General features: G+C 40.5%; 1 protein-coding gene and 1 pseudogene across 1 annotated transcript in view; one reads left to right on the top strand and one right to left on the bottom strand.

The window, feature by feature from the left end:
• The window catches only part of LOC102260212, a 33,348-nt pseudogene extending 16,300 nt beyond the window's left edge, over positions 1-17,048 (top strand).
• The window catches only part of DCDC2 (doublecortin domain containing 2), a gene marked incomplete at its 5' end in the record, with an annotated part of 197,202 nt that overhangs the window by 60,588 nt on the left and 108,632 nt on the right, over positions 1-27,982 (bottom strand). The window lies entirely within an intron of this gene.

The raw sequence follows: 27,982 nt of genomic DNA, 5'->3' as shown, positions 1-27,982 counted from the left end.
TGTTCATGGATTGGTAGAATCAACATTATTAAAATATCCATACTACCCAAAACAATCTATAGAGTCAATGCAATCCCCATTAAAATACCAATGGCATATTTCACAGACTTAGGACAAACTCTCCAAAAAATCATATGGAATAAAAATGACCCCTTAATAGTCGCAGCAATCCTGAAAAAGAACAACAAAGTTGGAGGGATCACGATACCAGATATCAAGCTATATGACAAAGCCACTGTTCTCAAAACTGCCTGTTACTGGCACAAGAACAGACATATAGACCAATGGAACAGAACAGAGAACCCACAAATCTACCCAAGCCATTATGCTCAATTAATATTTGACAAAGGAGGCACGAGCATACAATGGAGTCAAAACAGTCTCTTCAAGCAGTTTAGATTTGAGCTGTACTGAGGGAAAGGGGAGGGAGGAGAGGCCTGGGGGAGAATAAGTGTGTTGACTGGGGATTGCAGGTGCAAACTCTCAAATCTTAACATATAAGGGGAGGCAGAATAAATAAGAGAGGTCAATGAAGAAGCCTGCAAGACACAGAGAGGTAGGGGTGAAACAAAGAGGGCTGTCAAAGTTACCAACACAGAGATTAAAAAACAAAAGAGTGATTGGAAGAATTAAATTGCCTGCCAGTATGGCTCAGTGGTTGAGCATCAACATATGAACTAGGAGGTCATGGTTCAATTCCCAGTCAGGGCACATGCCCAGATTGTGGGCTTTATTCTCATTGTGGGGTGTGCAGGAGGCAGCCAATCAATGATTCTCTCTCATCATTGATGTTTCTATCTCTCTCCCTCTCCCTTCCTCTCTGAAATCAATAAACATACTTTTTTAAGAAAAGAAGAATTAAATATAAAAAACATCTTATTTTGCTTGCTTTGAACCAAGCACTTTGCATATGTTAACTCAATTAATACTCATAGGGCTGTGATGATGATAATAACCGTACTATCTCATTGTGTAATTGAGGAAATTGAGGAAGAGATCATTTAAGTACCTTGTCTAAGATTACACAAGAGTTAAGGGACATAGTCACCTACATAGGACAATGAGGCCAAGTAAGATGAAGCTGCAGACACCATTGGACTTAAAATTCGGGAGGTCAAGAAGCAATCTTTGGTAGCACATTTTCACTGGAGAGTTGAGAACTAAAAAATGATTGTAATATGCTGAAGCAGGAGTTGTAGGTGAACAATTAGAGATACTGAGGTTAAAGTACTTTTTTATAGAAACCAGTGAGATTTGTCTTTATTAATATGATCTGCTCAGATGTCTTTGGCTAAAGCATTTGGTGAGTATTTGTGTAAGTGTGTAAGCACACGCACATGTTTGTATGTACACCCATGTAGTATGTGTCAATGCTTGAAACTAAGGAGGTGGTAGAAACCAGGTGAGAAAGATCATGGAAGCCCCTCTCAGGAAAGTTGTCCTGAGGATGACAGGGAACCACTCACACAGTCTGGCTCTCCCCTCCAGGGGCTCGTGTGGCCTCTCAGTCTGGTTTCAGCTATCTCTCTTCTGTGCCCACAGCGCCCTGGGCCTGCCTCCATCACCGGTAACACTCACCACTGGACAACAGACTAATTACCTCATCCGACTATGAATGCCTTGAGGGAAGGGACCACATCTTGTTCGTCTTTGTATCCTTAGCATCTAAAGAGTTATGCAAACCAATAAAAAATGAGTGGGCATTTCACCAGATATGCGCTTGCTTTAGAAATATTCCTCTTGGAGCTATGAAAGACATGGCATTGGAAATGAAGACAATTCTTTTAAGTAATAAATACCTTTTCTACTCTCAGGTCTCCTGCTCCAATTAGGGGTTCCCTCCCAGATTTTTAAAAAAAATGGTTGCTGAGTCTGTATCTTAGGAAAAATTTAGAAATATATAGCTGCTGTGGACTCTGGGTGCTTTTTAAAATTTTTTAAAAATTGAATTAAATGTTAGAAACATGTCAATTAGATATACAAAGATAATTGTGTTGTTGGTAATTTTTGAGCATCTGCTACCTGTTTAACAATTTATTAGGTGTGATTGATGTAGAATAGTCAGTAGTGAGAAATAAATAAGCAAGTCTGTCCCTGATATAGAATATCAAGCAAGTTAACTGAATAAATACACACACATAAATGTGTATGTAGATAGATAGATAGATAGATAGATAGATAGATAGATAGATAGATAGACAGATAAAGACATATCCATCTGGAGATGGATAGATAGTTCACAGAGGAGCACTAGAAAGTGTTAACATGTTTACTAAGTCAGTTAACTACACTGAATATATTAACTGGCTTCCCTTCACAATCAGCCCCCAACACAGCGAGTCAGATTGTTTGACTCTTCATTTACATGGTATGAAACTTCTAACCCTGGCAAGCCCATGATTTACTTATATTCCGTGCATGACACAAAGAGAGTCTTAGCTCAGAGTGTTGCCTATACCATTACAGATCCATGCATGCATGCACACAAGAATACTCATGAGACTATAGCTCTTGGGTAGGTCTGAAACTCCTTTTTGTTTTTTAGTTTGACTATATAACCTAAATTAACATTTCCCCAAAACCCTGGCAATTGATTTCTTGCTTTAAAATCATGTGCTTCCATTAATACCAGACCAGTAAAAACAGCACATTTTACCAAATCATAATGCAGCCGAGTCTCCGTACGCACCCTCACAACACTTTGAAACATTTACATCTAATATTTCAGCCATACACCTGTCTCCTACTGTTCCACTTTCTCTTACAGTCTTAACCACAAATGAGTCAACAAGTATTTATTCTTTGTCACATGTATGTTCAGCATTGTGTAAGGATAAAAGAAGTTTATCAAGTCATATGTTCCCAATAGTGGATTTGTATGCTAATTGAAAACAAATATCCATTGATTCACACACTTTCATTGATACCCAGCCCCTCTTCCCCCTCTGTGATCCAGGTATTATGCTAGCATTCAGGATATAAGATGAACAAAATACACAGAAAGGGGCTTCACATAGATCATGTTCATAATAAATAACATTTACATAACAGATAGCACAATGAAGGCCTATAGAAATAGTTAATGGTACCCTGAAAAAAAAGAGTGATGACTTCTGACTGAGGGCTCAGTGAAGATCTCACAAAGAAACTGAAATCTGAGCAGGCTCTTGCAATACATTCACAAGCCCAGTGGCAGGACCATCCCCTGTAAGAAGACTAGAGCAAGCAGGTAAGACTCATAAGCTATGCGAGAGAGGCAGGACCCGCTCTGGTGAACTAGAAGCCACCAAAGTTGCTAGGACAGAGTCATGATCATATTTGTGTTTCAGATAATAATTTGTGACCATCAAGAATAGATTGCTCGGCTGGGGTGGCTCAGTGTTTGAGCATCGACTTGTACACCAGGAGGTCACAATTTGATTCTCGATCAGGGCATATGTCCAGGTTGTGGGCTCCATCCCCAGTGTGTGGCATGCAGGAAGCAGCTGATCAATGATTCTCTTTCATCATTGGTGTTTCTATCTCTCTCTCCTTTCTCTCTTTCTCTCTGAAATCAATAATAAAAATATGTTTTAAAAAACAGTTTTAAAAAAAGAATAGATTTAAGGGGGACAAGACAGGAAGCTGAGAACCCCCGAGGTAGGACTGCTCATGGGCAGAGAGGATATGACCAAGGCGATGGCAGTTGGGTCTGGAGGTAGAAGCAATCCCAATGATAATACTGAAAATAGACCAAACAGCTTCCTGGGGGAAGTAGCAGGGAAGAAACACAAATGAAGGATGACTCTGAGATTTCTTACTTAGGCATCTTAGTAGAATATACATACCAGGAAGGTGTAATTGGAGGGGACCCACAAAGAATGGGTTTGATTTAGAATCTTTTAAGTTTTAAAATCCCGTGGCATCAGACAAGGTTTGCAGGAAGTAGCGGGATGCAGGACTGGTGCTCTAGGGAGAACAGAATCCAGAGATACAGAAGGAAGCACCTATGACATAACTCTGAGGGACACCACACTTAAACAGAGAAAGGGGTGGACCTTTCTTCTCAGAATGAGAAGGAACAGAAAGGTAGAGGGGAAAGAAGCCATCAGAAATATCACAAAAATCATGGGGGGGGGCATTTAGAAGATGGTAGGGTAACCACTGTTTTAATTAAGCAATATGTACATTTTTTAAAACAAACCTCTATATATGATGCCAGTTTTGTGACTCAGTGAGCAAATGTGAGAGGTTAAGATTACAGAGAGTAGGGATTATAGGCGCAGCTGTACTTCCTCTGGTTTTAAGTATGTAGACATGAAAAAGAGAAATAAATGGAGGAGCAGGACATTCTAGGCAAGAATTAAAAATAGGAGCAGAGCATTGGAGAATCAGGGATCATCCAGGGACCTAACGAAAGAGACCAGTTTCTTGGATTTGTGTTGATGGGTGTGGGAGATGAAGAGAGACCCACCAAAAGGGCTACTGTGTAGAGCAGTGGTTCCCAAACTTATTTGGCCTACCGCCCCCTTTCCAGAAAAAAATATTACTCAGCCCCTGGAAATTAATTTTTTTTAAATTTTAATAGCAGTTACTCATCGCCCCTAAATGCACCTGTGGCCATCACCGCCCCCCTGGATCGCTGCAGCGCCCACGGCGGGGGGTGGGGTGGTAGTGCCCACTTTGGGAATCACTGGTGTAGAGCCTTGAGGGTCAAGCAGAGACACTGGGCTCATAGCTGCGCCATGGTACCCATGTGCCAGGACTTCCCTGTTCTCTTCTGGCCATCACCGCCCCCCTGGATCGCTGCAGCGCTCACGGGGGGGTGGTAGCGCCCACTTTGGGAATCACTGGTGTAGAGACACTGGGCTCATAGCTGTGCCATGGTACCCATGTGCCAGGACTTCCCTGCTCTCTTCTGATAACCGACCACAATAGCCCCCAAATTATCCTGGCAACTCTTTTCCTATGAGCTCCTGCCCTGATAACTGGCTGGGCAGGAAGACAGAATGACGGAAGAATTGGCCTGCTGGGTCTGCTGTCCGCACATGCTGCAAATGACCCCGACTGCCCCAGATTAATTCGGCAAACAGAAGGGGGCATGTCAGAGATGTCCAGTGGTTTTTCCTCTCGAAAATTCTCATTAATCTGACTATCAGGGTGGGAAGGAAGAGATAAAAGACCTGGACTTTCTCACTCCTTTAAAACACTCAAAGGTGGTGATTCTCACACCTGCTGATTCTGTCTTAAAAGAGCCAGACAAGGAAAGAAAGAACACTGTTCTCTTTTCCTCCCTCCCCCTCCCTTCTCTTCTGTGCTTCCTGCAAAAACACCCTTGTTCTCAGTCACAGGTGGAATGTTGGCAAGCTTCGGTAATCTTCTTTCACAATTCCTACCGAACTCATATGGCAGCAGATTATATGTGAATTATCGTGATTTTAAATAACTGAACCCAGTGAACGGAAAGAGGTTTACCTCTTAAATAATTAGGTGAAAATCAGTTCTGGCTTCTTTTTGGAATCGGGAAGGCGCTTCCTGCTGCAGACAGGAGCAAAAGGTTACAGTAGTTTTGAAGAAATGTCTGCACCCAGCTTGCAGAAATTACACATCGGCTTTTTTAATGAAGGCACTTTTTATAGCATTAATTGGAGATTATAAGCAGCAGGTGGTAGGATTTCATTTTATTTTGTAAGAAAAAGTCTAACAGTTGTCAAATGGCCTGGGTAGAAGTGAATTATTTTGAGTTTTTTCTCAGGCTCTCTGAAATGAAGCTTTTACTGCCTGCCGCGTAATGGCCTTCTTTTGCCATGTAAATGTGGGATCAATCTAGTTTTAAACAGAAAGATTTTTCTAATGCGTTTTTGGTATTTTTCAAGCTGTGACACAGCTGATAGAAATTCTTATAAAATGTGAATTACAGGAAATTCATATTTATAAGCTTCTGCGAGTAATTTTAGAGTGCTGACTTTTAAACATCTGCTAATGAAGAATTCCAAGAGCAGCTCTGTGCACTCATTTTTAACATTTCCCAGATACACCGCTTACCCTGACCCAGGCCCTGGTGGAAGGCTAGGGGCCTGCACAGTATGGGTCTAATTTTGAGAGCTTCTGACCCAAAGTGAGGGTGAAACTCCAAGGGCAGACTTGGCAATGGGGTGAAACGGGGTCATGGATCCCAATTCCTAGAGACAGGTCTGCTTCCCTAATGGTTCCACGGTGACCACTGCCAGGTTTGGCTGTTACAGACTTGTTCCCTGGGAGAATACATGAGCTGAAATATTTGGCCTCATGGAGGTTGGAGACAGAAGAGGCAATGAAAAGAGAGACAATAAACACAATACGCAAGTATATATCATATAAGTGGTAGAAAGAGGGTGCAATTTTAACTAGAGTAATAAAGATGGCCTCATTAAAAAAAAACCACAAAAAAAAACATAACTAAAAGCTTGAAAAGCATGAGATAAGAATATGTGAAGGGTGAATGTTCCAAGCAGAGGGGATGGATGGTGCAAAGTTCCTGAGTAGGGAGCAAAGAGAGAAAAAGTTACCAAGTAACAGGGTTATAAATTTTTCAGTACAAAAGCCACTCCTAAAATTTGTTTGCATCCAAAAACAAAAGATCTGATCTTTTAAAAAAAATTCTCTACAACTGCCTTCATTTTTTTACCTTGAGACTCCATCAAACATTCTGCACGGCCACGCTCCACTCAGTCACAGTAGGGGGCCAGTACCAGGGACCTCAGGGAAACTAGAAGTCATCACTGAGGGGCAAGGGTGACACAGAAAAGGGGGATTTATGGAAGACACACTGCCTGACCCATAACTTGCCCCTCATTCAGAAAGAATTCCAAATACAGGTGTGGGAACAATGAGCAGGTATGTGCTCAGGGCACAGTTCCTCCTCCCCCCATGTTCCCCTCAGAGCTTCCCTGCTATCTGACCCGCCTTACTTCTGTATGTTTCCTAGTTTGTTGTCTATCTCCTTCATGAGAATGTCCCCTCCCTAAAAGCAGAAATCTTGCCTGACTTGCTCACCCCATATAACCAAGAGGACTCAGGCCTAGTCTAGCCCTCAGTACGTTCTATGTGGGATGTCCTTTCTGGGGCCAGGTCAGGAGTCCTGGTTACAAAAGCAGATCCATGAAAAAAGAAAAGATACAAGGCCAGAAGCTGATTCTTTCTCGGGAAAAATACTGCAATTGCCACACGCAAGGAGAGTATACTTTTAAAAGAACACGCACCTGTGTCCAGCCAGCACAGACCTGGGTCTTGTTGGGGCAAAGAAACAACCCTCCCCCTACTACCAGCCACTACTACCAAGCATCTACCTTTTGTCAGTACTTGGGGAAACCTTTATCTGAGTACAGCCCTACCTTCCTCACTCAAATGCAAAGTGGTTGAGAGGCAGAGGGAAGTAACGGCAGGAGGCTTTGAAAAAACACAACCGTAATTATTTATGTGATGAAAAGGTTGATCTCAGGATGCTGTGCAGAGACACGATGTGATGGAACTATTCCCATCACATTAATAATAATAATAAAAAGGGCCTTCACCTCCCATGACAAGAAGCTGCAAATCTAAATAATTTTATCTTCCCCTCTGAATATTTCCCAGGGTACAACAGTAGCGAGATCTCAGGCAGAGAGAAATTATTCACTGAGAACATTAAGATACTCCTTTTCAAAAATGACTCTGAGATAATATTTATGTGACTTTGGTAATTTTAAATATATATTTATATATACAGATATATATTTAGATACACAGATATATACATAAATTTACTAAAATGTTCAATTTTGTTGATGGAACAGTTTAAACTTTATACAGCAATTTTATCTACTGTAACAAATATAAAATGATATATGTCTATGCCACATCAGAAATAGTAATATCCATGCAGTTAAGCAGTACATTTAAACATTTATTTATATAAAATGTCATGAAATCAAAATATCCCATCTCAATTAACTAGGCACAGAAATATTTTAACTATTTTCTTACAGCAGAATAAATATTAACTCATTAAGTTTTCAAACACCTAAGCAATAAAAGTTTATAGCTCTTCCCTACTTCTGGTGTAAGTGAGCACTCTGTTGTATTTCAGAACTTTGTCATCTGTGCAAGTTCACAAAGTCAACACAACCAGCATGTCCAGGCACTACACAAACTCACAAACACTAAAGTGTAAGCCAGGCAGCCATCAAAATTAATTAGATCATTATATTTTAGAGCCTCAGAGGACTCTAGAAAGCAAATGGTTCAACCCTCTCATTTTCCAATTGAGAACAGAATTGTGGGATAATTTGCCCAAGGCATGACTAGACCTATATTTCTCACACAGGCAATGCTCTTTAATTTACAGTGCGCTACATCTGACTGATAGACAAAATGTTATTTGTGGGGGGAGAGGGGTTGAACATGGGAAATCAATTTATAATGCTGCTTTAGCAACCATAGAATTGTCTCCATAGTTTAACACAGTGCCTTCCGGAGAGTTGGTGCTCAATAAATAATTGCTAAGTGGTAATGAATAGAATGAATGAATGAATGAAGTTCTTGAAAAGGTATAGTTGCTTCAAATTATACTTGCTTCTGGCCATAAGAAAACCTAGCAGACTTTCTTCTCTGTGTCTGCATAGGAGCAGCCTGGAAGACAGTTTTCCCAGTCTGAAGCATAGCAGAGCGTGCCTATCTGGGAAGCACTGGGGGTCCCTATGCTGAATTCTTCTCTTTTTTTCCCCCTATTTTAATGTGTTTCCAAGTGGATACACACCCAGTAGATAATGTGTCCTGATTATAATTCTATCAGGCTTCGTGAGAAAGTTCTGGTAAAATCATCTACCCCTATTTCCAAACATTATGTAATTTTAAATTTAGGTTTACTATTATGTCTATTTCTAGAATAATCCTATAAGCTTCATAATTAGCTCAACATAAAATGAAGGGAAGTTCTGTTTCCTGCACCTTTACTCAATTCCCCTCATAAATTATCCTATATAATAAAAGGCTAATATGCAAATCAAACGGCAGAAAGACCGGTTGCTATAACATGCACTGACCACCAAGGGACAGATGCTCAGTGCAGGAGTTGCCCCCTGGTGGTCAGTGCACTCCCACAGGGGGAGCACTGCTCAGCCAGAAGCTTGGCTCATGGCTGGCGAACGCAGCAGCAGTGGCGGGAGCTTCTCTAGCCTCCGCAGCAGCGCTAAGGACATCCCCTGAGGGCTCCTGGACTGCAAGAGTGTGCATGCTGGGCTGAGGGGACCCCCTCCAAGTGCACAAATTTCATGCACCGGGCCTGCAGTTTATAATTTTTATAAATTAAGCCTCCGCCCATTCATATGTGGTGTGGTTAGTGTTTGCTTTTAGACTGTTTAAAACACCACCATTTCATAAAAATGCCAAACGCTTATCATCTTGCCATTGTTTTTGATACTTGACCACTTGCTGAAGTTACTGTTACCTATTCATGCGTATGTCTCCTTCCTACAGTGAGATTATACACTGTTTAGTGTTAGGAGGCACATCTTACAACATCACAGGGTGTAGTCAATAAATTCAGATTTAATTTTTTTTAAGCCACTGGATAGAAAGAACCCTGTAAAAAGTGCTCTCCAATCAGGCAAGTTTAATTAAAAGTCCACTCCTTCCAGAATTGTTTGTGAATTTAGGAAAGGACACAATAATGAAAAGAAGTCCAAAATAATTTGACTTAGCACATCATTAAAGAGAAGATTTCTTTCTTTTTGTGAAACAGGATTGCTAGTTTGATAAATGAAGAAACCATCAAACAAAATATTTGCATTTCAACATAGTAGTTAATGGATGTAACTAGTCCACATATATTTGCATATATGGTCGTATAATTGGGCTGGGAAATAAGATAATTATATGCATTTAAGTAGGTTTATTTGCCCATTATTTTACTTACCATCTATTTACTGAGTATCTGATAAAAACCAGATTAAATTCAAGTTATACCAAGAGGAGTGACCCATGGACCAGCCTTTAACCAGCCCACTATCTAATCTAGTAAGAGATAAAGGTAAAATGTGGCTAGAGTTCTGCACAAAGGTATAGCAATAAAGACTAAGTCAGTCTTAGGTGGGAACAGGAGTCAAGATCCAGGAGAAGGTTTGTGAATATCTTAGGGGGAGGGCACACCTAAGTTGAATCTTAAGACAAGTTTTGACAAAAAGAAGTTTGGGTGGCAGTATGCGTGGGGAATTTTTCAGAAAAAGAAGACTGTAAAAACCAAGAGAGAGTACGGAGCGTGGAGGAAATTACAAGGCAGTTAGTGTTGTGCAAGTATCAAGCCCAGTTTAGGAAGTGTTGAAAGATGATGCAAAGCATCAAGACTGTGCCTAGATTTCAGACGTAGGTAGATATTGATGACATTGACCAAAATAGAAAGTTTGGGGGTGGAAGGTGGTTAGGTGAGTTTTAGCAATGTTGGATACAAGGTTTTTGAATCCCCCAACATGCTCATCAGTGTCCAGGTGTCTGAAGAACAGTCTCTCTCACCGACCTCTATTTGTGTCAATAAACTTATAAAATAACTGAATACCACATCCATAGCACACTGTCAAATATCTAAATTATGATAAGATAAAAAAGATAAATGAGTAACAAAATCAAGACCCGAAATAATCCTGACAAGCTGAAATATAGAACAACAACGTTAAATTTAATAAGAAAATATGAAAAATCCTGTATTACAGGATGGCAAGATGTGACTTGACAGCTCTTCGTGTAAAAATAAATGGAAATTTTAGTAGCACTTAAACTTAATATATCCTCTACTGAGTCTGAAAACTTGGGACTCCATTCATGGAAAATGCACTACATTTTTTAACAATACATTTTCCAACTGAGTTTGGGCCACCAAACTCTGAGAGTTTCACCCAAATGTTTCACTGGCCACCACAGTCTATGAAGAGGAACGGCACGGGCAGGTAAACCTCCCACCTGTCCAAAAAACTCCCTCCACCCAGAAACCACCTCCCTTTACTTAAATATATAAAGTGGATTTTGTGGAAATTTTCCTTTAACTAACGGTTTCTACTTCCTAAACCACCGATTGTGATCCTCAGGTGTAATCATCATATTCTAAATTCTGCTCAAGTCAAACCGTATCTTGGATGTTTGTGTTCAGTTCCAGGCATCTCACATTTAGGTGGCCACTGAAACGCCCAAAAGTTTATAGGTGGAATGTAACCAGGATGGGAGAATCCAGAAATCCTTCTCATTGAGGAATGCCTGAAAGAACCAGGATGTTTTAGCTGGAGGAAGACTGAAATAAATATTGGCACCCAACTCCAAGTATTTAAAGGGCTGTCAAACAGAAGAGTCATATTCTCCACACAGTCCTTCTGATGAGGCTTCAGCAGGGGCAAAGAATGGAGATTTTGGGCTAACACAGGAAGGGATCAGACCCATTCAGAGTAATAGAAATGGTTGCTCTGTGAGGACATGGGCTCCCTGAAGGTATGCAGGCCATTCTATCTGCTAGGGAAAAGTTTGCTAGCTTTAACAGCTTTGTTTTGCATCTCTAGAATACAAGACATGCATAATCCCAACTATATTCTCATTTGGTGCCTCAACTCTAAGGTAGCCTGCTATACTTCCCAAATTCATTCATTCAGCAAGTACCACGCATTCATGTCGAACATGAACACTTTCAAGCATAAATCAGACATGGTCTCAGCCTTTATGCAGCTCACAGTGCAGTGGAGGAGGCAGCTTTGTGAACGAATTCTTACAGTACATGCTACAGTACAAACCCGAAGAAGGAATAACATGAATGGCATTCCCTTCAGGCCAAAAGGAAGAGTCACAGGATACTATCCTCCTGCTAGACCCAAGTCCCTTTAGAAACACATGTTTCCCAGTCACCATTATCTTATTTTTCAATCCTAGGTGGACCCCTTAGCTCAAAGTGTTTTCTCACTTACTCTGTATATCTGTTCACTCTCGCTCAAGCATGTCAAACTCCTGGCCCTGGGGTGCATGCAGCCCACAATGAATATTTTTGTGGCCCAGCCAATATAACGGTATGTAAGAAACATTTTAATAAAAATTTCATAACTTAATTTTTACAATATCCTGTTATACATAATTATTAATAACGAACTACAACATTCACTAATGACTGATTACTATAATCATTTTGCATGCATTTCCCTTACATGCAGGCGCACCATTTCCTTCCACTAATACTAGCAGCAAATGTTTTAGCAGCCGATTGCTACATCCTTAGTCTTGGACTGACTTGTTTGGTGTGTGCAACAGGAAATATTTCGCTTTCGGAGAACAAGAAAAATAGGTTTATTTGCGTTAGCTTATTAATTTGTGCAGTTATTCAGTGTCTGGTAAGTTAATGTTCAAGAAAAAAATATTTTTATTAAAATGTTCTATTTTATGTTAACAATTACTCATTTATTTCAGCCTTTTGTATTCAGCATGTCTCTATCGAAATAAACCTACATTTCTATGAAAATTGAAGCTTTTGTTTTTTTGCGGCCCACATAAACTTAAACCTTGTTTATTTGGCCCGTGTTAGCCTTGGAGTTTGACATGCTGGCTCTAGCTGTTGTAGGCATACAGTTGGATGACTGCCTGATTGACAGACAATCCTCTTTTCTTCTTGCAACAAGCATACTCCTCTAAACACTGAGGTGGTCATGTGACCCAGCTAATCATAAATCATTATTCCCCATAGGACAGGTCCAAGGGGAGACACATGATATTAAACCAGCCAATCAGAATCCTTTCCTGTGATTTTTTTTTTCAATCTGAATTTAGGAAAAAAGTTATCTTTACTCTTATGTTCCTGGGCTAAAAGGATATAATCCAGGAACTGCCTCTAGCCACCGTCCCCTCATGTGAGGGAAGCTTGTGTGCAATAAGGAAAATGAAACCCAGGCCCAGAAGAATCAGACCCGAAAGACACAAACACAATAGTGTGGATGCTTATGTCCCTGGTTCCAGTTTCTGAGGTCCTTGGCTTTGCCCTAGTCTTTAAAGTTCTTTTATTTTTTTTCCAATTTGGTAAATTATCTATTTAAATATTCAAAGTCACTTTCAACAAAAATATACATATAATGAGGTCACTCTAGAAAATAACATGCCAATATAAGCTGGTGCACAATGTGCAAAAGATAGAAACAAAAGAGATTATGTGCTTTCATTTGTGCAACTCAGAACATTTTTGAGCACTAACAATGTGACAGGCCCTGTGTAGGTGCTGGGGACAGAGTAGAGACAACAGGTATGCAAACCAGCAAGGACAGGTTTGTATAATGTAAGTGCATACAGATTTGAATATTGATGAAATGTAGTTAAAATACACATTGGAATCATGCATGGCATTATTTGTAGGTCTAAAAGTTGAAATATTTCAGAACCAATGAATGGCGGTCCTGACCAGTTAGAAAGCCATAAACAACTAGTGTGGCTGTTGGCCACAGTGATAAGTACCAGCTGAAAATCAGCCCTGATTACAATCATATTACTTCTTTTAATTCACCCTAAAAATTAATTATCATCCTTGAATCCTCAGTGACTTTAAGGGGTTGCATCAGAAAGCAGGAAGAGGTTAGAGGAAGCAACTGAACATGGAGTTTATGCCAGTGTTTCTGATTATGGGTATCACGCAATTTATCTCCTGTGGATTGAACTGTAAAGTTTTCCATGGGAGTTTTGGGCTAAATATGAAATTGGTGGACTTTCACAAAATTATTCGGTCAACAAGTTAAGAATAGACCTATTCAGTCATATTGCTTTTCAAGCTATTTCCACTAACTAATTTACATAGTGGACCCATGTAGTGGAAAATCATTAATGTTGTTATTTTGATTAACTGGCATTTTGGAATAAAGGGCTTACAGACTAAGGGACTAGTCAATTTCAAAATCAAAGCAATCAAAAGAGTCTAATCAGTGCTCTGCCATCCCAGGCTGAACTGATAGCAACCTGTTACGGTCAGAAACAAGACCCCCCACAGAATGAAGTTCCAGAGAAAGCCAGGAAGACAAAGAATCGATCTGCTGCAGCTGAGAGTTCAGGGTATTATGGAAGTTTCCACCGCCCAGACGCAGCAGGAGCAGCTTCATTTCAATTAAGAGAATGCGAAGGAAATTGAATATTATAATAAGATAATGGGCTCCTGCATGGGCACAACTGTTTGTGAAGTCAGAATGTCTGTTTACAAAGTGCCTGATATTGGTATCAAAACAACAAGTAACAATGAAAGAAATTGGTAAATGCTTCCTCCAGTGAAATCATTTTCTGCTAATTGTGGGATTCAAGGACTTGTCAACCCCTGTGGTAGAGTACAGGCTGAGGTTTTACCATTGGTTAAGAAGACCAGTGACCTTCAGCCAGCCGATGATCCTTATAGCCATGCACAGGGTATGATTAACCAAAACAAATATTTAAGGAAGAAAGAATGGCTCATGTGTTTTACTGCGCAGTTCTCTTATAGTCCTTTCCACAATGATGAACTGTGAGACCTGAACTTCTACAACGCTGCATTTTCTCCATGGAGCCTCCAGAAGGACAGGATATTGACAAAATGTATGTCATGTCATAGTACACTAACACTTGACTATGTCTCACGGGTAGGTCTCATTTACAGGTTCCAACAAAAGGTACAATCACCAGCTTTCTTTGTATTTTATGGGAAGGTTTCAATAAAGAAATCAAAATTAAAAGATCTGAAATAAAAATAGGCAGTGGACCACATTTTTGAAATACATATAACGTTTGGAATTTTAAAACTGCCAGAAGCTGGTCCATCCTTGCTGCTTGACACAGTCGCTGCAGGGAAGAAACATCTGCACAGCATATGTTTCAAGGGACCTGGTGTATATGGCATACTGTTCTTAATATGGTTGCTCCCCCTCTTAGCGCCATGTGTTTTAAACAAGACCACTTCACCGAGAAAGGTTGTTTCCCAGGTGGGGATTTTTTCCCCTGGAGTTAGGGATTAACAGGACTAAGAAAGAGAATAAATCAGTGAAACCCCCTAGTGTTACAGAAATACCATGTACTACTTATGAAGAACTTGGACTAAGACTGTTGGCAATAAATTTAAGACTTGTTGGGCCCACATCCCCAAGGGTCTGCCCACCAGGGAAAGCACCAAAGCCTATACCCCTGGAGACTCACCGACACAGGGCAGTCCCAGGGAAGGCAAGCAGCGAGGCTGGGAGGACATAACCTTTACTGGGTAGGATAATCTCCTTCAGTCACTTCTTTGTAGCTTATCAGTAGAGCAGTAACCTTGGAATAGCCCTTATAATGGAACACATTGATTAACAGAGATTAACCTAGACAGGATTAAACTCAACAGAACTAGATTAACAAATGCCCTAACCTTTGGAATAGAATGGATAGGATTAAAATCAACTGGTATAAATACAGATGTAACAAGAGAATAAAGACAAGGCTGGAGAACCTGGTGAGAACCTGGCTAGGCTGTTGATCAACTGAACGCTGTCTCCGTGTCATTCCTTCTTTGCCGACTCCGTCCACACCTTTGGGAACCCCTGGACCTGCTGGGGCTGGACCCCAACATAAAATAATTTCTAAAATATTCCTGAACTACAAAAACTCTAGAACAAATAAAACCAAAAGATAATTTTTCCATTTTCATGAAACGTTCACTTGGGAGAATACTTACATATCTTTTGGCCATGTTTTCAAAGACGTACAAAGTACTCGGAGAGTAATTTCCAAACAGCTTATTTAAATAGGCCACCCTCTCCCAAGTTTTTCACACCTGGGACTGTTTACTCTCTGTCTGTGTTTTAATGCCTTATTCCTGAAGGACAGTAGGCTATATGAGTGTACTTCATATTTTATGGACTTAACAAATGGAAAATACAATTTTCTCATAAAAAGAAGTGACCCAAATAGCAAATTAATAGTCTGTTATTGCGTGGCATCCATATCATCCATAAAATAAAACCTGACTCCTTAGTCCGGGGCCCTTCAAGTTCCATGTGTGGCTTCCTGTCATCCCACCTCATCCCCAGCCTCGTTCACTATTCCCCAGGCCTCAGAGCCAGGGTACATGCTGTTCCTCCCCCCAGAGCATCTTCCCTCTGTTGGAGAGGGTTTATTTCCCTTCATTTCAGCCTCAGCTCCAGAGTCTCCCCCAACCTTTCCCTGCTTCACCCACCCCCAGGCAGAGCCGAGCCTCTGCTACAGCACTGACCACCGCACAGAAGCGACGCCTAATTCCTCACAGAAGACCCTGAGCTGCCTGAGGACAGACTCTGCACTCTGTCCACCCAGCACAGAGCCTGACAGGGGCAGGCGGTCCATAAATGCTGAATGAATGAATGAGCGAATGAGAGAATGTGTGTATGAATGAATATATTCCGCTGAGAAGGCACTGGACACTTCCAGTCAAGACAGTCTAGGAGCCTATCCTCTGAGGTATCTCCTCTGTCCAAACACATAGCAACGAGCCTCCATAGCAATGAGAAAGAAAACAGATGAGAAAACCTGAAAAGACAGAGCCAGAGTCAGAACAAGCTAAACCTCTCGCTGATTAAAAACAGAATGGAGACCCCGCCAGGCTCCTGGCACTGCCCCCACCCAGCTCGATACAGGTCACCCGCATACTTCCCGCACCCACCACGGGCCTCATTCAGCAGCTGGAAGGAAGGTGGCGCTTCGCGGACAGCAAAGGCCTGGAGGAGCACATGAAGGCACTAGGCTCAGGAATGGCTCTGCGGAAAATGGGAACCATGGCCACGCCAGACTGTCACCCCTTCTGAAGGCCAAAGCCTCACCGTAAAACTGAGAGCACATTGGAAACAAGGCAGTTCTTGCTTAACCTGGGAGCGAAGTTTGAAGAGATACAGCGGATGGCAGAAAAACTCAGGCTGCCTGCAGCCTTGAAACAGCGCATAGGTTCAGCATCAGGAATGGGACCGGAAGGGAAGCAACGTAACCACCATTTCGAGAAGACTGGGAGGTGGGAAGGGAAGTTAGAGCAGGAACATGTCGTGAGCAATGTCACCTGTACTCAGATCTATGAAACAGGAGAGTAAAAATTCCACCCTCCTCCTGGACAGGAACTAGCTATGAGAATGAACAAGCTCAATGAGCAAATAAATCTCTCTTCATGTTTTCTGATGTGTTTTTTTTCATTACTATGTTTAGTTCTCTTTATCACGAACATTTTGCATGCAACTATTTCCGAGTGTTGGTTTAATTAGGATCAACCTTTTGGTTAGTAAATAAATATCTTTCTTTATGCTTAAAAAAACACACAAAAATAACAGATGAGAATCAAAGTGGCGAGGGAGGCTGAAACCCTGGGCTTCTGAGTCCCTGGTCTGGAGAGAGGGGAGGAGGGAACAGTGCCGGAAGCTCCTCACCTGCAGGGCAACAGAGTGTCGCCCACAGACGGAACCAACACCAGGCCTAGCATGAGGCTGCGCCCTTTAGAGAGTCAAGCAGACTACACTTCATCCATGTTCTTCCACCAGCTAGCTGCATGATTCTGGGCAAGTTACTAAATCTACCTGTGCCTCAGTTTCCTCATTGGTGAGGCTAATAAAGGGGCTGAGGGGCTCCTTTGGAAGGAAGGCCAGGCATGGCCTGTGACCATAGGGGAACCAAGCTGTGACTGATGCCACCATGCATTGGAGACCCTACACGGCAGGAACCCCAACTTCTACAGTAAGTCCAATTCTGGCCTGCAGGGTCAGACAAACAGAAGCAACCCAAAAAACACAGGGATGGGAGTGGAGGGAGTGAGTGGGCAGTGAAGAGAGCTCGGGAAAGACACAGACAAACAAGAGTCCAGAGATAAAACTCAGTATGTCCTCACCGCATGTTTTATAATTTGAGTTAATTTTTACTTCCAGTTGCAACGCCTGTTTTTCTTTTCAGAACCTACACCTATAATGAACATTAACAATGGTTATTATTGCAGCCTCCTACTAAAGAGAACTCACCTTCTAATCAACATATTACTGCTACAGTCGAAATCTGCTTCTGTTTCTAATGTTTCTTAAAGAAAATTCAGAAATGGTGACCTCCTGAGTTTGCTTCTAATAGTCCAGATGAAAAAAACTAGTAAGTACACAATTACTTGAAATCAAGACTCCCAATCAAAAGACTTTTCTTAAAACAGAGTGTGTGAGGTTGGTTTAAAAATGAATCAGGAGAGGTGGGAAAAGGGCAGAAAACTCACCCACTGAAAAATTACATGTGATGAGTAGAAATTGACCTTTCATCACACGGCTGCCTCTGATGCCCAAGACTCTCTCCTTTGCTTGATCTGGCTGAGCAAATGTCACTGTGTTCAATGAGAACCATGAATTCTGCATCTGGAGGGTGAGGACAGAGTTGCCCTCTTCATGAGTATGAAGCTCGTCTCCCCAGCCTCCCCATCTCCCTTCTGTGCACTCTCCTCTTTTTTTTATTCTCCATTCCCCATGCGGCAGAACAATGCTCCTGTACTCTTCCCCAGCTCCTGTGAGTCCTTGCCAGCGCTCCATGTCCCAAACCCCAACAGAATCCCTCAGTGCAAACTCATGCAGCTGAAACTTAAAGTAACACGAGGGACCGAGGTGACGCAGGTTCTCTCCTGCTACAAACGCACGAAATCACACAGTGTGAATGCAGAAGTTTTAGTCATGGTTAAGCTGAAAAGAAAGGGCACTGTGAATATTAGTTCACCATGGAAACTTACAAATATAGTGCAGAAACTAATCACCACGGGGGAGAGTCAATAGGCAAAATAGAGAATTAGCACCCCCAAGTGCGGGAGATAATAAAACAATTTTTAAAAAGACTATTTAAAAGTGCATTAATTTGCATTCTCACCAACAATGCACCAGAGTTCCCTTTTCTTCACATCCTCCCAAACACTTAGCTCTTGCCTTTTAGGTGACAGCCATGCTAATAGTAGTAGGTGAAATCTGATTGTGGTTTCCACTTGCATTTCCCTAACAATTAGTGATGCTAAATATCTTTTCAGGTGCCTGTTCTCTGTCTTTGGAGACAGGTCTTCTTTGAAAAAATGTCTATGCAAATTCTTTGCCTATTTTTTAATCTGGTTGTTTTGTTGTTGTTGTTGAGATGTAGGAGGAATGGCAATAGATAGAAACTAGATTTCGGTGGTGAGCATGATGTACGGATGTTGAATTATGATGTACACCTGAAACTTATATAATTTTATAAACCAATATTAACTCAATAAAATTAAAAATAAAAGTACATTAAAATGATTAGTGAAATAAAAAGAGAATAGAAGCAATGCTGAAAGAAAATATCAATATAAACAAAAACTGGAAGATTTGGAAAAGGTTCAAATAGAATTTATAGCAATAAAAAACAATGTCACTAAAATTTAAAACTCAATGGACAGATTAAATATCAAATAGATTATACAGATTGTCCCAACTGAAGAGAGTATTAGTGATCTGTAAGATAGATCTAAGGAAATTACCAGAATACAACAGACAAAACAATAAAAATCATGAGATCAAACTCCATCTAGCCAAATTCAAAGAAAGCAAGTTGAATACTTTTCCATAAAATAATTATATATCATGAAATGATATAATGTTTACTCTCCAAGGATTATTTATAGTTCTTTAAAAAAATTTATTATTCCAAATCACTATATTTTTAGTGGTGAAATGTCAAAAAATAAAATAAAATAAATTCTCTAACCCATTTAAATCAATGCCATCTTATAGGCATTCTGTTTAATGAACCTGTTTATCAAATCTGTCTTAGATAATGACAATGAGTCTTGGCAAGTGGGAGAAAACCAGTTTTTTGTTTTTGTTTTTAACTGTCTTTCCTATATCTATATATATGCTTTCTCTGGCTTTGCTTCATGAAGCATATATACTGAAGTGAAGAGGAACTGTTATGAGCCCTAGCCAGTTTTGCTTAGTGGATAGAGCATCTGCCTGTTGACCAAAGGGTCCCAGGTTTGATTCTGGTCAAGGGCATGTACTTTGTTTGCAGGCTCCTCCCTGGCCCAGGCCCAGGTCAGGGCTCATGCAGGAGGCAACTGATCTATGTGTTTCTCTCACATCAATGTTTCTCTCTGTCTTTCCCTCTCTCTTCCACTCTCCCTAAAATCCAATGGAAAAATATCCTCAGGTGAGGATTAACAACAACAACAACAAAAAGCAACTGTTATGAAATGAGTCCCATTTTCTCACTAATTTTGATTATGAAATCACAAGTGTATACCCATAGAAAAAGGGGTAACCCTCCCCAAAATTAAAACAACCTGTAAAACAGCTTATTGAGGCTCAGGCTGGTGTTAATATACATAAAGGGGGTCAACTACTGTTATGTTTTGAAGAATCCTAAAATAAACACACAAAAAACCTTTTCCAGCCAGTGTCTATTGGCTGGAATTCCATTAATTACCCTAATAAATGCGCATAACTCTTGGAAGAGCCAAACAATAAGACATTATTATTTGTAACTTGATGCAGCTGAGCTTATTGTAGTCTTTTCAACATGTCATTTTATTGGGGAGGGGAAGGAACCAGAGATGGTTTGAGGCCCCAAACACCTAAACATGGGTACACTACAGATGGATATGCCAAAGAAGGGAAAGAGACACTGAAAAAGAGAAAGGAGAACACTCCAAACTTCCTAAATAAAACTCCATTCAGTCACTCACAAATATATGCTGGGCTCTCTTCAACACAAATAAGTGATTACATATCATTATCACACATGAAAAACAATTGTTTTAAGAAGGCCAGTTTGGACCACAGAATGAGCTGTGTAGAAATTCAGCTATCTTCCTTAATAGCTGTGTGATCCTATCTAATAAAAGAGTAATATGCAAATTGACCATTACTCCAACACACAAGATGGCCATCCCCATGTGGACATAAGATGGCCGGCAGGGGAGGGCAGTTGTGAGGGACTAGGCCTGCAGGGGAGGGCAGTCGGGGAGGACCAGCCCTGCAGGGGAGGGAAGTTGGGGGCGACCAGGCCTGCAGGGGAGGGCAGTTAGGGGTGACCAGGTTGGCAAGGGAGGGTAGTTGGGGGCAATCGGGCCAGCAGGGGAGCAGTTAGGCATCAATCAGGCTGGCAGGGGAGTGGTTAGGGGGTGATCAGACTGGCAGGCAGAAGTGGTTAGGGGCAATCAGGCAGGCGAACGGTTGGGAGCCAGCAGTCCTGGATTGTGGGAGGGATGTCCGACTGCCCGTTTAGGCCCGATACCAGGTGGGATCGGGCCTAAACGGGCAGTCGGACATCCCTTGAGGGGTCCCATATTGGAGAGGGTGCAGGCTGGGCTGAGGGACAACCCACCCCACCCTGTGCACAAATTTCATGCACCGAGCCTCTAGTCTTAATATATTCTTTAACCTGTCTCCAGCTCAGTTTCTGCGTTGATAGATTGGGGAAAAAAATACCTTCCGTTGTTATGGGTATTAAATAAAATCATGTAAAGTGCTTAGTAGAACACCAGTACTGAGTAGCTGCTCAAGAAATTAGTCACCCTTGTTACCTTCAGAAACGGCATCCTGCAGCTCTGGGGAGCAGGGCTTAGAATGCAAACACCAACCCCTTCCCCGACCAGATCCAGAATTCACACAGAGACACATGGTCTGAACATCTTCCAGTCTCAGGTTCCTTCTCTGTAAAACTGAGACAGTAGCTGCTTCGTTGCACTGTTATGAAAATTAAATTATACGGCCTGTATAAAGAACATAGTATAGCACCTGGCACACAGGAAGTCCTTAATTAACAGTAGGTATTATTATTATTTTTAGGCACAATTTGCTATATAACTGGCAGGGGATAGGTGATTAAGCAAACATCACTGTATGACCTTTGGAATAGTAAGACACCAAGAGGCAAAATTTAATTAGTAATTCCCTCGAGGGCAGAAAGATCTGTCTGCCACATGGCAGCTACTTCACATATTGATGGCTAACCCATATAAAGAGATGCACTGATCCTTCTCAAAACAAACAAACAAACAAACAAAAAACAAAACCAAAATCCAAAAAAAACACAACAACACAAAAAATGATGCAACAAATAGCCCTGGCTAGGTGGCTCAGTTGGTTGGAGGGTCATCCCATACATCAAAAAGTTGTGGGTTCAATTCCTGGTCAGGGCACATGCCAGGAGGCAGCCAATGTTTCTCTCTCACATCAATGTTTCTGTCCCTCTCCCTCTCAGTCTCTCTCTCTCTCTCTCTCTCTCTCTCTCTCTCTTTCTCTCTCTCAAATCAATAATAAAATAAAAATAAAATATATCTTAGTCCCGCCAGTGTGGCTCAGTGGTTGAGCATTGACCTATGAACCAGGAAGTCACGGTTCGATTCCTGGTCAGGGCACATGCCCAGATTGTGGGTTCAATCCCCAGTGTGGGCCATGCAGGAGGCAGCCAATCAATGGTTCTCTTGCATCACTGATGTTTCTTTCTCTCTCTCCCTCTCCCTTCCTCTCTGAAATAAAAATATATTTAAGAAAAAACATAAGGATTAAAAAAAAGACACAATAAATAAAAATGACTATAAACATTTTCAAAATATGAGCTTCTGCATAAATGTTAAATTAAAATGGAAGCTCAACAGGGAATAACTACTAAGATGTTTGAAAATATAAAGCATCTGTCTTCACATTATACCAATTAACCTAATGCCCTTACTCCTTTTAAAACTGTAACTGCCAATTACCAATGCACCATCCAGTGAAAAGCTTTAGTTTGGTTTTTGCATTTAATCATTTTAGGCATTTGTTTTTAGGAATGAAATAGAAAGATGTAAAATGAAGTGACCATAATCTAAACGGTCCCTTATACTTAGGTTTTTGTGATTCTTATTCAATATATTAAAACTCAGTCCTACAATAAGCCATTCATTCTGAAGTGACTCACTTAAGAATACTTGGCGACTCCATAAACAAAGGGATTAGCAGAGTGAAAGGCTCTGCTTTATGATTCTATTGAAAAAGAAAGTTAATGTGAGCTGATTGCTTTCAATTCCACTGTAATTAAAAATATATTACCATCACAACTTCATGGAGATGGGTTTGAATTGCTGAAGCCTATTTAACTAGTATAAATTGCTAAAATTCTACTTAGGAATCTGATAGCTTGAGTTCCATGTAGGAAGATAATTCTCTATTCACTAAGATACTTTCTTTCTATTCAACTGAAAAATTCAATAGAGCTTCCCTTTTAAAATTTTCAAATAATAAAGCTCTAGCTTGGCCCACGACTGTGCTGCTATGACTAATGTAGCCTTTCCTGAGGGAATAATTTCAGAAGTGGATTTGGTAGTTGCAAAGTGCCTATAGCTTAAGTTTCTATCTTCATTATACCCTTGTGTGTATTTTATCCAAACCTAAATAAACCCAACCAAAAGTGTTAAATTAAAAAACAAAATTGTTGGGGATAGAAAGTGAGAAGAGACTTCATTGTATGACTGTAGATTTCTTTGAGAACCACATTCCTCAGGAATATTGCACCCTTAGCTCAGTGCCTGAACACAGTAGATACTCCACATAGACTTGTTGAGTGAGTGATGATTCTGGTCCCTCCCAGACCATATTTCCCTTTACATTATCTGCGTTTAAGTTTCAATATTCTTTGAATTGTAAATTTATGAGTTAGAGCTCTTATTTTCTGCTTCAGACTGGGATCAATGATTATAGTCTAACAGGATGAAATACATTATATAGGGGAGGAAAAATAACTTTCCCTCTACCCCCTAAGGTTTAGTGCCTGAGGTGTGTAAACTCAACTGAACAAAAAAATTAACAGGAGAAAAGTTTCATTTCACATGCACATGTGAACTTCACAGAAAAGAAATGAAAACCCAAACATGTGGTTAGGGTGGGGGCGGAGGGAAGGCGTATATACCAATTTAACAAAGGGTGATAAATTATGGAGAAGTGATTAACAAAGGAAAATGATGTGGGGACTTCTGGGAGTGTTAAACTATGAGATGGTAAATACATGAGGAAAACTAATAGAATATAAAGGTTATTTTAGTAAGCTTTACTTATGTAGCTTTAAGTCATGCCATCTCCAGTGATAGCCCTCCCTGGTGATGAAGAGCTGTTCTTTTCCTGTATGGGAAAGGAGACAACTTTCCAAATGGAAATGTATACTCTGCTTTTAAGCAGGAAGGGGGAGGACAAAATGTCCCTCCAATGTCTACTGTTTCTCAATGGCTGTTAGCTCAAAATAATCCTTATGCCGAAGTGGCATATTTTGGGGCGGCATATTCTGATCCCCTTCACTCACTGTAAAAATAACCAGGATGTAGCCATAAGTGAGGACAGCAGCAGGCTCATTCATTAACCGTGGTATGTGCCTTAAGCACAACTATAATTTGAAAGGCTTAATTATTAGGCTCAAGTCCTTTGTGATTTGTTGGGTTTTGCCCCAGTTCCTGACAGCCTCCCTCTCCCATCCTCTTAACCTCATCTGATAAATTTCTCTGCTAAGAGAGCAAGAGGTGGAGAGTGAGTGGTTGGAAGACAAGTTCTGGCCAGAAAACCTTCAGGCAAGTTGGAGTCCATTAAGCAAGAGGTGAGTGCAAATAGTAATCAGAAGTGAAGAGGCCAAACTCAGATGTCAAGTCCCTGTTATTAAGGAGAAGAGAAGAGAGCCAAGGGTACGCAGATGCCCGGATCCTAGGCACTGTCTGTTGCCAGTAATCATGGCTGATGAATGCATAGCATCAGGGTGGCCCCGCTGTGCTCAAAGGGCAAGGAACAAAGGGACATTTCAGAAGTAATGATTTTGCAAATATTATATACTTCTTCCTTAGGGCAATAAAAAATATGTCCTGAACATACATATATTCTATACATTCAAATTTTAAAAACATATTATGCCTTCTAGTGCTATCAGGCAAAAGTTATTGGTGGTGCAATCATTATATGCACTATTTGAATACACAAATATATATAAAATATGTGAACAATTCTTAAAAAAACAGACTGCTTTAGAAAAATGGAAATAATACAAATTATTTTGAAAAATGTCATTTCCCAACTTACATTCCAATCCTTACACCTATCCTATTAATTCAGTACTCAAACACACACACACACACACACACACACACACACACACAGAGAGAAAATATAAATCATACTCCTAAAGCACTACAACACCAGGCACCAAAATTACATAGCATGATGATGCATAATTATGGCACTCTCAAAGAGCATTTGAAAGTGTGTCACAAGCGATGAAAAACGTAATTTATTTCTACCGACAGATATTAATTGCTCTGTGTTACAAAATTTTTGAACCATTACTGATAAGCAAAAATGGTAACAAATGCCTTGAAAACAACTGCAAGGAAAAGAGCTATAGTTCTAATCATAAAAACTCCCATAGCACAAGGAAAGGCAATTTCTCAAAGAGGACATCTATTATTAAAATTCTGAAATTGCTGCCATGACACAGTGGGAAGAGGCTCAAATGTGAAGTCCCTTCCAGCAGGTCTAAAGAGTTATTAATCTCTGATCGCACTGGCTAATTGGAATTGAGAATTTTGCAATTTCCTTTGAAATCATCTTTGTTAAGGCAAACCTGGATGGTTGCGGGAACCTTCAGCACAGGGGCATACATGCAGAATAGGTTACTCCTTACAACGGAGCCCCAGTGGTCAAATGCATTTCACGTGTGGTTTCGGAGGGCTGTGCTCTTGCCTTATTACTGTTAGTGTGACGATTACTGTTAACTGATTTCGACCTGTTACTTCAGAGATTAGGAATTTGGACAGCAATGCTAGGTTACACTGCCTTCCACAGCTGATGTGACTGAACATAAGTTACCACAGTCATGAAACTCTGCTTGCTATCTTCAAGAGAACTCAAGGTGAGCACCTTCACCCACTGTCATCATCACCTCCCAAAACCTGTATCAACACCCATGCTTTTTCCCCTCTCAGAGCCGCCAAAGCTACCCTTCACCTGCCCAGCGCTGCTTCCAAGTCTCTCACCTTGGGCACTGTTCTGACACCCCATGCCTAAATTCTCCTCCACATCCTTATGGCCAATAGCACCACTAGTCTTTTAAAAACATCAGCTGGATTTATTGAGTTATCATTGAATCCACTTTATCCCTTCCCTTAAAACTCCTTATTAATTTGTTACCATTGCAACAAACGTTGCAATCTCAAATCATACAATTTTCCCAGAATCTTTCTGGACTCCTGATTCCATTCTGTACCCAGCTACCAGATCATTCTCCCTAAAATACTAGTTTCACCACATCCGACCACTTCATAACTGCCAATGCCCTGACTCTGTAACTGCAGGACAATTTTTAAATGCATTAGCTTGACATTTAAGGCCCTTTATGATCTGACCTCCATGGGCAAGGCAACTATCATTTTGCTAATATTGTCCCCTCTAGCTGATGTGACCCAGGAAATACAAACACAGAGTAGTGAAGCTTTCTTGCCTCTGGATTTTCACTCAGGCAAACTCCCTGCAACTCACATCTTTGTTTTCCCAGCTTTTTGTTTAGGTCAAATACCAAGTTCTCTACAAAACCATTTTAGCCCATAATGACTGCCTTCTTCCTCTTACTATACCCATATAGTTGGTATCACATACTTCCCCGTATTGTTAAATCTCTGTATGTGGGGGTCCTGATTCTAGCCAGATCACACGCCCCTTAAGGGCATGGACTATATCAAATATTTTTAGAACCCCATAACCTGTGCTCAATGAACTCCTGCTGACAAGAGCTGCCTGATCAGCTCCTATACAAAGTAGAGTAGAAGAAAGGAAGAATGCCATGATGGCCTGCTGAGCAAAGCCACAGACCCAAGGGGATAAGGGCAATGACTGAAAACAGAATTCTAAGCTGAGGAAAGGTCAGAACCAAATAAAACCATGTGGAAAACAGATACAAATTCAAATACAGCTAAACCAAAAGAGGAAGCGATGGTAAAAGCAAGGGCATTAATGAGCAAAAAAGGGGGTATAATGGTGACCATTTCACAATGTATGCAAATATTGAATCACTATATTGTACACCTGAAACTAATGTTAACTATTGATTACACCTTTAAAAAGAAAAACATGAGCAAGAAAGTGAAAAGCAAATGGTAAGGGGGGATCAGTCTGGAGTCATTCCAAAGCAAAAGTGCGAAATTCATACAGCTAAACCAAAAGAGGAAGCGATGGTAAAAGCAAGGGCATTAATGAGCAAAAAAGGGGGTATAATGGTGACCATTTCACAATGTATGCAAATATTGAATCACTATATTGTACACCTGAAACTAATGTTAACTATTGATTACACCTTTAAAAAAAAACATGAGCAAGAAAGTGAAAAGCAAATGGTAAGGCGGGATCAGTCTGGAGTCATTCCAAAGCAAAAGTGTGAAATTCAGAAACTTGACCTGACAAATACAGGACACAGCTCTCAGCAGTGACTGCACACAAAAATTGTTCAAGTACCTCTGGAATTGCTAGCAAATTTGACCCTGTGCTGAGCCATAAAGTAAGTCTCAACAATTTAAAAAGATTAAAATTATTTAGGTACATTCTTTGACCATGTTGGAATCAAGCTAGAAATCAAGGGGATAACTAGAAAATCCCAAAAATTACTATTTTTAAAATAAGTAATATAATTTTAAATAGCCCAGGGTAAAAAATATAATGGCAATAAAAATTTTAAAATATTTTATATAAATACTGAAAACCAGACAAATTAAAACATGTTGGATGCAGCTGTAGAGAGAAAAATAGAGAAAAATTGACAGTCCAAATTGGTTATTCTAAAAGCCTGATAAAATTGATGAACCATTAGCAAGCCTAATAATAAAAAAGAGAAAGTGAGATTTACCAATACAGAGAAATGAAAAATAGTACATTAATATAGATCCTATATGTTGGGGGCCAGATGTAAGCTGGCAAGGTCCTTGCACCTGAAGGGGCTAGCAAGGCTGGGACCCTTACCCACACAGTTTTCCCAGACTTGTTTGGATGGCGATTATCAG

The sequence above is a fragment of the Myotis brandtii genome, unplaced genomic scaffold, assembly GCF_000412655.1.
Source record: "Myotis brandtii unplaced genomic scaffold, ASM41265v1 scaffold311, whole genome shotgun sequence".
Lineage (NCBI taxonomy): Eukaryota > Metazoa > Chordata > Mammalia > Chiroptera > Vespertilionidae > Myotis > Myotis brandtii.
The sequence above is the reverse complement of the archived record's forward strand: the minus strand, read 5'-3'. Positions and strand labels throughout refer to the sequence as shown.